The 13219-nt window shown below is 34.8% G+C and overlaps 2 pseudogenes; both read right to left on the minus strand.

Annotated features, from left to right (window-relative positions):
* Positions 1 to 33: 33 nt before the first annotated feature.
* LOC110641851 (receptor-like protein EIX1) lies at positions 34 to 4013 on the minus strand (annotated as a pseudogene).
* Positions 4014 to 8867: 4854 nt separating this feature from the next.
* Positions 8868 to 12118, minus strand: LOC110641849 (receptor-like protein EIX2; annotated as a pseudogene).
* Positions 12119 to 13219: the final 1101 nt, after the last annotated feature.

Consider the following 13219-nt stretch of genomic DNA (forward strand, 5'->3'; position numbering starts at 1 on the left):
CAAAGCCAACCTTAAAACAAACATCAAGTTAAACTTTCCATTTGACATATGTAGACATGCGTTGCCCATTTCACACAAATTTGGTTTTAGAAATCATGACCTCTCACTACTCTTAACAATATTTATGTCCCACAAATGATCTAGAAAATTGAAGCATAAAAGCCTTGATCTTCTGTTGAACGCTAAAAGACCCAACACTACCTAAAACCTCACCATAAATCTAGGCGCAAGACTTGCATAGAAATTGAATCAAGCAAATGATTTAGACCCTTTATCATCTTCTACTCTTTTAGATCCAATGGGAAGCGTAGCACCATCAACACTGCAATTCTTAAGAGAAAGTCCACAAAGCTCTTCATTGCCTGTGAAGCAGGATGAATTCAAGCTTTGTAACTGACTGCTAGAAGGGATTGTTCCTCTCAAGTTGTTGAAGGATAAGTTCAAATTACTCAGAAATGTCAATTTCGGTGGACTTTGAGGGATTTCACCAAATAGCTTATTTTGAGAGAATTCCATAACTTCTAGTAATTCCATAGCACCTGTATTTTGAAGAAATTCTTCCAGTCAAAAAATTTTGGGACAAATTCAAACGCTGCAACCTTTTTAGGCTTGTTATTTCCTTAGGAATCTCTCTCTCTAATTTATTCTTCGAAAGATCTATAAATCTCACGAATTTAAGAATGTTGCTATATCCATTCATGTTACTTTTCGTGACAATGAAGGTGCTCTCCAAAAATGGCCATGAAGAAGCATCTCCTTCCATGAGGATACCTATGGAATCATCCTCTGAAGTTTTTGAAACACTTCGGTATGGTACCAGAGAGATTGATATTAGCAAAATCCAAAACATATAAAGAAGTCATCAAACCAAACTCTTTAGGTATGTGGCCATGAAAATTATTTGTGCGTATAGGGATGGTCACGGTCCGGTTATGAACTGGAACTGAATCGGAATTGATTTGGTCAAAACCCGATCAAAACAGGAATTGATTTCAATTAGACTGAAACCACCCTTTTGCAATTCAATTCAGATTCATATTTTTTAGGAATCTTGAATCGGTGGTTTCAAATCTAATTGAATCAACGGTTCCGAACTGAACCAAACTAGCGATTTAAATACAAAAAAATTCAATAAATACATCACCCCACTCCTAATTTATTTATATAAATCTTAAATTTTGTACACAGTTATTCTCGACACTCTCTTAAATTTTTTACACTCCTATTAATTCCTAATACTCTCTCAATTTCTTTATTTTATTATTTCACAAACTCACTGTAATTTTCAATACTATCTTAATTACTCTATTATTATTTTATATCCTCAATAAAATTTACAATACCCTCCATTTAAATTTTTTTTTTCTCTTTTATACTTTTTTAATTATCAATTTTCATATAATTTTTAGGAAAAAAGCAAGCAATAAAGCTGGAAATTTTCATTTCTCTAAATCTTAAAGGGATACATAGGCAAAATTAGTTCATACACCTTTTTCTAATTTCTTTAGAAAAAATTAATTTTATCTCTAGTTTTTTAATAAGTTCAAATTTTTTCTTATTAAATTTTTCTTAAAGATAAATTATTTTCATTTTCTTTTTTCTTATTTTATTTTGATTGAAAGATTTCTAAGAAAAATTAAAATATTTTTACAAATATAACTTAAATTCTAAATCAATAAAATGGTCCTCCAATTTTTTCATCTAAGTCGCCCCTAAAGTGTCCTTAAACTACTCTCAAACTGTCCTCCAAACTGTTTTAAATTGTCCTTTTTTAAATCACACTTCAAACCGTTTTAAACCGTGGCTCGAACCGAAATCGTTGAATTATGAACTGTCTTCTAAACCTTCCCATGGTGGTTTGCTTCAAGTTTATAATTTCATTGAACATAAACCGGTGGTTTCTGAACCGTGGCTACCCCTATGTGCAGAGATTAAGAACAACCATATTTGAAAGTGTTTCCCCAATCCATTTTGGAATACTTCCTTCTAATCCATTTTCACCAATGCTAGGCTTGTACAATTTTAAAGCGACAAAGGAATTTCGCCTGAGAGGTTGTTGCCGCAAAGATGCAATGACTCGAGAGAGCATAAAGTTCCAATGGACCAAGGAATATTGCCACTAAGTTTGTTGTTTCTTAAAATTAAGACTACCAACTCTTTCCATTTCATCCAACAATCTGGCATTTCCCCCTGATAAAAGATTTCCTCCAAAGTCTAGAGCTTCCAAATTCCTTGGCTCATGCATCTTGTAACATAAGAACTGGGATATGGGTCCAGAAAATGAATTATTGGAAAGATATAATGCTCTCACATTAGAGAACATATATGGCAATGGACCTTGGAAAAATATTCGAGCTCAAGTCGACCAATTGGTTAGAGAATCCCAGGAGTTGACTTCGAGGAAGATTTGATATATTTAGAATTACTCCATAGATTTGGTTGTGGGAGATATTTAAGTAATAAAAATTGGAAGACAAATTCCAAAACCAAAGAGGAATGGTGCTAGCAATTCCTCAAATTGATTAGAGATGATAAAAACTTTAATGAACGAATCCAGTGGGGAAATTGAGGCCCAATTGTCCAAGACCTCAAATCCATTTCGTTAATATGAGGAGGGGATTCCAATTAGACCCGACTCTCAACCTTAGTCAGTTACCAGAAGCACGAAAACTGGACAATCTAGTGAGATTTGCAAAGTGAACAGCAAAGACATCACCCTCCAATTAATTTTATGCCTGTTTAGCATTGAGATTTTAAAGCCAAAACTACTTTATAGGGAAAAATCACTATTTCTGTTACTATAAAAAAAATTGAAAAAATTGTTTTATTATTTCAATAACTAAAACTTATTAAATTTAATTTTAAATATTTTTTTTAATACTCTTTAACTAATATATTAAAAAAATATATTTTTCTTCACAGTAATTTATTAAAAAGGTCAACCATTTCTAACTCTTCAAGTCCTCCAAAACTTATGGGGAGAGTACCGCTTAGGTTGTTTTGAGAGAGGTCAATAGCTTTCACTGATGTCAAATCTCCCAGAGAGATGGGAATTGGACCGGAGATGGCATTATTTGATAGATGAAGACGAGATAGAATTTTAAATTGCCCAAGATTATTGGGCAAATGGCCAGATAGAATTAATTACAAAGATTTAGGAACGATGCAGGAATTCTTCCATCAAGTTTATTCCGAGACAAGTCAAGGCTAACTAGAGAAGTCAGGTTTCCAATATCACTCGAAATTTCACCTTGCAATTGATTGCCACCAAGGTGGAGGAGCTCAAGGTGGCTAAAACCGTATAACCAATCAGGTATTGAAGATTTAAGTTGGTTAGAAGATAGATCAAGTGCATTGAGTGAAGTAATGTTTTGAATAAAATAAAGCACGGGACCTTCAGAAAAGTTACCAGACAAATCAAGGACGGAAAGAGATGAAAAGTTGACATTTAGGAATGGAGGAGCATTAGGAAGATCGCAGTATGAGAAGTGTAATTCTTCCAGAGAAGGCACGGTGTTGATGACATGCAACCAATTGGTGGCTTGACTAAGGTTCACAAAAGTCATATCAAGGAATTGTAATGAAGAAAGACTAGAAATCCCATTCAAATTCTCAACATATGTCTGAGAAAGACCATAGAGATTAAGATAGTACAAATTTGAGAGATTGCCAAGTTGATGAGGAATCATTCCTACGAATCCTGAGTGAGAGAGGTCAAGGTGTCTTAAGCTCTTCATAAAGCCAAGGAATTTGGGAAAAGCAATTCCTTCAAAATTATTGTTGCTCAAGTCCAGGTATTTCAAATGTTTCAAGTCGAGCAAAAATGGACTAATCTTACCACCAAATGCTGATTTGCCAACAGATTCGTTATGAGGAAGAGTAGCATCAGAGGCATAATATTCTTCCTCGGACAAAATTCCAAGATGGAGCTCAAGAACATGGCTGGTGAGATTGTCACAAATGACTCCAGGATATCTACAACAGTCTGCATCAGTGTCCCAAGGTGAGGTCATTTTTGAAGTTCAAAAGAGCTTCTCTTTCACTCTGGACGAGACCGCCATTCAAGCTTCCTTGGCAAGGGCCTAGACTGATAATGCTCGCTAGGAAGACTAAAGTGCAGCAGTAGCAGGAGCCATTATGTTTTCAAGATGAGCTTGGAAGGCTAAAGCTAATGGAGAAGAGAAGTATTGTAGGGAAGAGCTTGATGATTTATAATGCATTTAATTTAAGCTTGAGTCCTCTGTCTCTCTGCAGTGGATGGTAAACATCCCTGATTGAAGATTCTAACTTATTGTGGAAATTTCCCAGAAGCGTTAATCATAAGCAGCTTAGGGCATTAGCGAAATTCCGTAGTTGAACGAAATGGAATTGGAGAGGATATTGTTAGGTTGCGACCAAGTCAAAATTGGAAACTTAGTTTTCAAAAAAAGAAAAGTCCAAAATCAAAAGTTTTAAAAACTAATAAATAAATCTCACGTTGAAAAAAAAAAATTAAAAACTTGTTTTGTATAAAAAAAAACTTCATAAAATTTTACATAATTTATTTATAAATTTATACATGACCTATTTTAAAATCATAAAAATTTTGTGGCTTGGAAATATTCGGATTGATAGTAATAGTGTTTATCATCGTATTATATGATGACACAATACTCAACTCAACTCAACTAAAGCCTTTATCCCAAAAATTTGGGATCGGCTATATGGATTTGCTTTCTCCACTCTAAATGATTCTGAGTTAAATCCTCATATATGTGTAATGCTTTTAGGTCATGTTGTACTACTCTCCTCCAATTCAATTTAGGTCTACTCCTTTTTTTCTTTCTATCTTCTAACCTAATGTGCTCTACTTGTCTAACTGGAGTCTTCGTATGTCTACACTTCACTTGACCAAACGACCTCAATCTCTCTTTTCTCAACTTATTTTCAATTGGCACCACTCCTACCTTTTCTCTGATACTCTCATTACGGACTTTATCTAGTCTAGTATGACCACTCATCCACCTTAACATTCTCATCTCTGCAACTTTTATCCTAGACGCATACGACTCCTTCAATGCTCGACACTCACTACTATATAACATAGCCGGTCGTATGGCTGTATGGTAAAATTTTCCTTTTAACTTATTGAGAATCTTGCAATCACATAAAACTCTCGTGGCACGTCTCCACTTTAACCATCCGGCTTTAATCCTATGACTAACATCCTCCTCACATCCCCCATCTACTTGAATGACTAAGCCGAGATATTTAAAGTGATTACTTTGGGATAGTACCACTCTATCTAAACTAACTCCTTCCCTATCACCAGTTTGGCCTTCACTGAACTTGCAATGCATGTATTCTGTCTTCGTTCTACTTAACTTAAAGCCCTTTGACTCTAGAGTATTTCTCTAAAGCTCTAGCTTTCTATTGACTCCTTCTCGCGTCTCATCTATCAGAACATTATCATCCGCAAACATTATGCACTAAGGAATACTCTCTTGTATATGTTTTGTTAATTCATTTAAAACTAGTGTAAAAAGGTAAGAGCTTATAGCTGATTCTTGGTGTAATCCAATTGAGATCGAAAAATCTCTTGTGTCCCCTCCCACTATGCGCACAATAGTAGTTGCTCCTTCATATATATCTTTCAATACTTGTATGTACCTAATAGATACCCTCTTTTGTTCTAACACACTCTATAAGACATCTCTTGGAACACTATCATAAGCTTTCTTCAAATCAATAAAAACCATGTGTAGATCTTTCTTCACATCTCTATATTTCTTCATCAAGCTTCTAATGAGAAAGATTGCTTCCATAGTTGAACAATCAGGCATGAAGCGAAATTGATTAAGAGATATAGAAGTATCATGACGTAGTCGATGCTCCACAACTCTCTCCCATAACTTCATAGTATGGCTCATGAGTTTAATTCCCTTATAGTTCGAGCAACTCTGTATGTCTCTCTTATTTTTAAAAATAGATACTAAAATACTCCTCCTCCATTTATCAGGCATTTTCTTTGAGTTTAGAATCTTATTAAATAATTTAGTTAACCATGCCACTCCCATATCTCCCAAATACTTCCGCACTTCAATTGGTATTCCATTGGGTCCACAAGCTTTACTCACTTTCATTCTCTTAAGTGTTTCCTTTATTTCTAAAGATCTAATCCTTCTAGTATAATTCACATTCTTTTCTATTATTCTATAGTCTATATTCACGCTATTACCATTTTGACTATTATTAAAGAGATCATTAAAATAATTTATCCATCTTTCTTTAATGTCCTCATCTTTCACTAACATTTTTCCTTCTTTATCCTTAATGCACCTAACTTGATTGAGATCTTGACATTTCCTTTCTCTCCTCCTTGCTAATCTATAAATATTTTTCTCCCCTTCTTTAGTTTCAAGTTTCTCATATAACTTTTCAAAGGCTTGTGCTCTTGCTTGACTAACTGCCTTTTTTGCCTCTTTCTTTGCTATCTTGTACTGTTCATATGCTTTATTATTATCACATTTAGGTAATTTCTTATACCATTCCCTTTTTCTCTTCATTGCATTTTGTACTTCCTCATTCCACCGCCATCTCTCTTTTGAGGGTAGTCCATATCCTTTAGACTCTCCAAGTACTTTTCTAGCTACTTCTCTAATCTTTGATGCCATCTGTATCCACATATCATTGGCCTCCATATCCAGCTTCCATGCTTCGGACTCAAGAAGCTCATTTTTGAACTTCACTTGCTTTACTCCTTTAAACTCTCACCACTTTGTTCGAGCTACACTATTTCTTCTGACCTTACTTGAATTATTCCTAAACTTAACATCCAAGACCACTAACCGATGTTGACTTGTTAAAGCCTCTCCTGGAATGACATTGCAATCCTTGCATAAAGCTCTATTTGTCTTTCTGATTAAGAGGAAGTCGATTTGGCTTCTATGTTGCCCACTTTTGAAAGTCATTAAATGTGACTCTCTTATTATAAAGTAGGTATTCGCTAATATTAGGTCGTATGCCATAGCAAAATCTAGGATGTTTTTTCCCTCCTCATTTCGACTGCCAAAACCAAAACCTTAATGAACATTCTCATAACCTTGTCTATCACTTCCTACATGTCCATTCAAATCTCCACCAATGAAAATATTCTCTTCATTTGGTATGTTTTGCATTAAATCATCTATATCTTCCCAAAACCTTTGTTTACTCTCACTATTTAGTCCTATTTGTGGGGCATAAGCACTAACTACATTTATTGTTTTTCCTTCTAGTACTAGCTTTACTAGTATAATTCTATTTCCTACTCTTTTCACAACTATTACAGCGTCTTTCAATGTCCTGTCTATGATTATGCCCACTCCATTATTATTTCTCTCCTTTCCGGTAAACCACAGTTTGTACCCTGAATTACCCACTTCCTTGCTTTTCTCTCCTACGCATTTAGTCTCCTGAATGCAAGCAATATTCACTATTCTCCTTTCCAAGGTATCCACAAGCTCTATTAATTTTCCTGTAAGTGATCCAACATTCCAAGTACCATTCCTGATCCTCCTCCTACCCTGTTCCTTCCTAATTGGTCTCCTTCTATGATATCTTCTATTGTTTTCTATGTCTATCTTGTGTTCTGTTTCACTATCTGTTCTACTATCTGTCCTATGGACTAACTTCTTTACCCACACCCGTTCATGATGTGAGAACCCTTGCTCACTTAACACTACAGCCAGGCGCTGGCATGAAGCGTCACTTTCGGCAAACGCCCTACATCCTTACATATTTCTCATTACACTCGGGCTCCCATGTAACGCGTCGTAAGTAGAGGGCGCCCCAACTTTTATATCATTTGAATCCATATCATAAGGTATGATGAAAATTTTACGCTGGTTGTCACCTATAGCAACCTTCCTCCTTTATCCAGGTTTGAGACTGACTAAGCGCAAACTACTTAGTCAGAGTTATTATATGATGACACAGTAAATTATTAAAAAATTAAACACATACTAACATTGGTCCTCCATACGGTCACAATATTATTATTATTATTATTATTATTATTATTATTATTATTAATTTTTTTTAGCAAGGCAATAAGACAATATTACGTCCCAGTCATTCCAATAACAAAGTCTGCTGTGGGCTGCTATACTTAGGCCCAGCTTTCAGAATGCCTTTTTGGGCCTGCAGTGCGAGCTTTGTTAGCTTTTATTTTTCATTGCTTTTTCTTTTTTATTCAGCGATTTATTTTATTTTATTTTATTTTTTTTCCAATGGATGTTAATGTATATAGTTGAGTGGTTTGTAGCCAAGTAGCATTGTGTCTCAGTATGTCCTTTCCACGTTATGTAATGGAGGGCGAGGGTCTCCAAGCTCGAGTTTGTTCTTTTCTGCTTGCTGTACACCATGCCAATGCAGATTCTGGGAAATTTGAAGGAGACTCGGACCATTTCAAAATGATCACAGGGAGCTCATCTTTGAGGGCGGCAAATGTTGCCAATTGCATTGATAGATCAAGCATTGCTGAAGAAAGGTACTTCTGCCAGCAGATCTAATGAAAAAATCTTGCCTATCTTCCCTGGCAAATAAGCAACATGAGATTTTTTTTTTCCTTTTTTTTTTTGGGGAAAGTAGTGACTTAAACTTAAGTATGCCAAGTAAATGATATGTCTTCAGCTATTTGATCAAGTCAAGCTAGGTAAATAATTGAGAATTTTAGATAAATCTCTCACTATTTTATCTAACAATCACAAACCAACACGCGAAGCCCTCACAGTAGTATGAGACTTTTTAATTTTTATTAAATGCAATGTAAAATTACATAGTAATTGCACAATCATACAAAAACAATTATACAATCATACAAAAACACTCTCACAACAAACGTAAAGTACCAACTTATGGAGACATGCATAGTCCATTCCACACTTGTATGTTTTTTGGACATAACTAGAAATTCACAACTCTTAAAAATATTTACATGCATAAACCACATCATAATTTTGTCCCATGAATAATCTAAAAGATTGAAATGTAAAAGCCTTCATCTTCTGTTAAACACTGCAGGACCCAACACTGCCCAAATCCCCACCACAAATCCAGATGCAATGCCCATGTAGAAATAGAACCAAGCAAATGATTCAGACCTTTTGCCATCTCCTCCTCTTTTTGTCCCAATAGGAAGCATGGCGCCATCAATACTACAGTTCTTGAGAGGAAGTCCACAAAGCTCTTCATTGCCCATGAAGCTCGATGAACTCAAGCTTCGTAACTGAGTGCTGGAAGGGATTATCCCGCTCAAGTTGTTGAAGGATAAGTTTAAATTGCTCAAAAATGTCAACTTTGCCAGGCTCTGATTTTGAGACAAATCCATAGCTTCTATTGATCCCATAGCACCTATATTTAGAGGAATTCTTCCTGTCAATAAATTTTGGGACAGATTCAAATAATGCAATCCTTCTAGGCTTGTTATTTCATTAGGAATCTCTCCTACTAATTTATTATTTGAAAGATCTACGCTTCTTACGAATTTATCCATGCATGTTCCCTTTCGTGACAATGAAGGTGCTCTCAAAAAATGGCCATGAAGAAGCATCTCCCTCCAAGAGGATACCTATGGAATCATCCTTACTAATCATTGCACTGAAGTTGTTGAGACATTTGGGTATGGTACCGGAGATATTGTTATCAGCAAAATCCAAAATTCGTAAAGAAGTCATTAAACAAAGCTCTTTAGGTATGTGGCCTTTGAATTTATTTGTGCGGAGATTAAGAATAACTATATCTGAAAGTGTTTCCCCAATCCATTTTGGAATACTTCCTTCCAATCCATTTTCACCAAAGTCTAGGGTGGATAATTTTGTACAATTTTGAAGCGATGCTGGAATTTCGCCTGAGAGATTGTTGTTGCGAAGATGCAGTGACTCGAGAGAGCTTAAAGTTCCAGATTGACCAAGGAATATTGCCTCTAAGATTGTTGTTTCTTAAAATTAAGACTACCAACCATTTCCATTTCATCCAACAATCTGGTATTTCACCTGATAAAAGATTTCCTCCAAGGTCTAGAACTTGCAAAAACCCTAGCTCATGCATCTTATAACATAAGAACTTAGATATGGGTCCGCAAAATGAATTATTAGAAAGATATAAAGCTCTCACGTTAGAGAACATATATGGCAATGGACCCTGGAAACTATTGGAGCTCAAGTCAACCAATGAGCCAGAGAATCCATCGACTTGGTTTGATATATTTGGAATAACTCCACGGATTTGGTTGTGGGAGATATTTAAGTAATAAAAATTGGAAGACAAGTTCCAGAACCAAACAGGAATGGTGCTAGCAATCCCTGAATTTGACAGATTGAGAGAAGATAAAAACTTTAATGAACGAATCCAGTGAGGAAAATGAGGCCCAATTTTCCAAGACCCCAAATTTATTTCATTAATATGAGGTGGGGGATTCCAATTAGGGTCAACTCTCAACCTCAATTGGTTCCCAGAAGGACGAAAATTGTACAATTTTGTGAGATTTGCAAAGTGAACTGCAGAGACATCACCCTCCAATAAATTATAAGAAAGATCAACACTTTCTAACTCTCCAAGTCCTCCGAAACTACTGGGGAGACTTCCATTCAGATTGTTTTGAGAGAGGTCTATAATTTTCACCCATGTCAAATCTCCCAGAGAGATGGGAATTGGACCAGAAATGGAATTAGCTGATAAAAGAAGCTGGTATAGATTTTTAAATTCCCCAAGATTATTGGGCAAATGACCAGATAGTTGACAATCTGCTAAATCTAGTATCTCTAGCCCATTTGAAACACAAGCAAGCAGAATTTCAAGGATGTCATTTATCTCTTGGCTTAATTTGGCCTCCCCCTAAACGAGTGACTTTAAATTACAAAGATTTTGGAATGATGCAGGAATTCTTCCATCAAGTTTATTCAAAGACAAGTCAAGGCTAACTAGAGAGGTCATGTTTCCAATATCACTCGAAATTTTACCTTGCAATTGATTCTGACGAAGGTTGAGGAGCTCAAGATTGCTAAAAGCATATAACCAATAAGGTATTGAAGAACTAAAATTGTTAAAGGCCAGATCAAGTTCCTTCAGTGAAGTTATGTTTTGAAGAAAATCAAGCACGGGACCTTGAAAAAGGTTACCTGACAAATCAAGGACGGAAAGAGATGAAAAGTTGACATTTGGGAATGGAGGAACGTTAGAAAGATAACAGACCGAAAAGTATAATTCTTCCAAACAAGGTAGGGTGTTGATGACATTCAACCATTTGGTGGCTTGATGGAGATTCACAAAAGTCATATCAAGAAATTGTAATGAGGAAAGACTAGAAATCCAATCCAAATTCTCAACGTATGGCTCAGAGTAATAAAAATAATAATAACTATGGAGATTAAGATAGTTCAAATTTGAGAGATTGCCAAGTTGATGAGGAATCATTCCTCCGAATCCTGCTTTAGAGAGGTCAAGGTGTCTTAATGTCTCCATAGGAGCCAAGGAATTTGGGAATTTGAATTCCTTCAAAATTATTCTTGCTTAGGTCTAGGTACTTCAGATGCTTAAACTCGAGTAAGGATTGACTAATCTTACCTTGGAATGCCGACCTTGCCCAATATTCAACATAATCCCGACCAGTGGCAGTGGCATTGAAGGCATAATACTCATCCAAAGAAAGAATTGAAAGATGGAGCTCAAGTGGTCGGTGACGTTATCACAGATGACTCCAGACCATCTACAACAAATTGCATCACCAGTACGCCAAGATGCAAGTCGATTTGAGGGGTCTATAAGGTCATGCTTCAACTTCAAAAGAGCTTCTCTCTCGCTTTGAATGGAGCTATCATTGAAGCTTCCGTAGCTGAGATCAAAGCTAAAAATAGTTGCTGTGAAGAGAAGCCATGGTAAAGCAAGAGTAGTAGTAGTAACACTCATTGATCTTTGAATGACCAATCAGTGCTAGAGCTAAACTATATGGAGTAATACAACAAAGACTCACAATGAAGTGCTATTTATAGTGTCTTTGTAGTTCATGGAGCTTGCCTCTGAATGTCGACCTCTCCCAACACTTCCTCTGACTCTCTGCAATGCATAGGAAACATCCCTGATCGGGTGATTGCCACTAATTGTGGAAATTTCCGAGTAGCTTCAATTATTATTTTTTTTCCGCTAAATTCCTATAAGAATTATATGATGTAATAGTGTTAAAATTTATCATTTTTTAATTTTAAATTGATAATATTTTAATAATTAATTTATATATTATAGAAAATATAATAAATTATAATATTACAATAAAATTAAGTTTATGTAGGCTGTTTCATTTAGCAAATTAATGGGTCTAACTCACAATACAGTGCAATAAATTTTAATTCAAATATTTATTTTATTTTACGTCTCTCTTTTTAACTTATTTTCATCCAAATGAATCCTTTATATATATATATATATATATATATATATATATATATATATATATAATTAACTCTGTTTCTAACTTGAGAATTCATAATTCTAAAAACGACTCTAATATCATAAAGTTAAAGTTTATTAATCAAATCAATCACTCTTTAAAGTGAAGAATTTTCATTCTAAATGAAGAATTTTCAAGTGGCAATGGTTTTCCAACAGAGATTATTATTATGAAGATAATGACAAGATATGGACTTAGGAATGTTACCTTTGAAAGATTATTATTATGAAGATAATGACAGGATATGGACTTAGGAATGTTACCGTTGAAATTGTTGTTGCTTAATTTTATGGTAATTAAAATTTTTCACTTCATCTAACAATTTGTTATCTCTCCAAATAGAAGATTTTCTCCAAGTTTAAGAGCTCATATATCCTTGTGTTCATGCATGGAGCAACACAAGAAAGTTGGACAATGAACCAGAAATTAAGTTGTTGAATATATAGAATCATCACCAGATGAAAATGGAATCTTTCCATGCATTTGGTTATGAGAGAGATTAAGTTCAATGATTCCAGAAGTCATGTTTAGGAACCAATTGATATGGAATTTGACGATCTTAATTTGTTATTAATGTTAAAGTTTTTATTATAATACGTTGAGATTTCTTTTCTTAAATTTATTTCACTCAGTAATTTCATTTTTATAACTTTTCACTAAATAAATAAACGTGAATTAAAAATTTTCTTGATTACTCATTATTGTTTTAGAAATTAGAGAAACCGATCGATGTAACAAAAAGGAAAATTAAACAGT

This window comes from Hevea brasiliensis, chromosome 6, assembly GCF_030052815.1.
Source record: "Hevea brasiliensis isolate MT/VB/25A 57/8 chromosome 6, ASM3005281v1, whole genome shotgun sequence".
Classification (NCBI taxonomy): domain Eukaryota; kingdom Viridiplantae; phylum Streptophyta; class Magnoliopsida; order Malpighiales; family Euphorbiaceae; genus Hevea; species Hevea brasiliensis.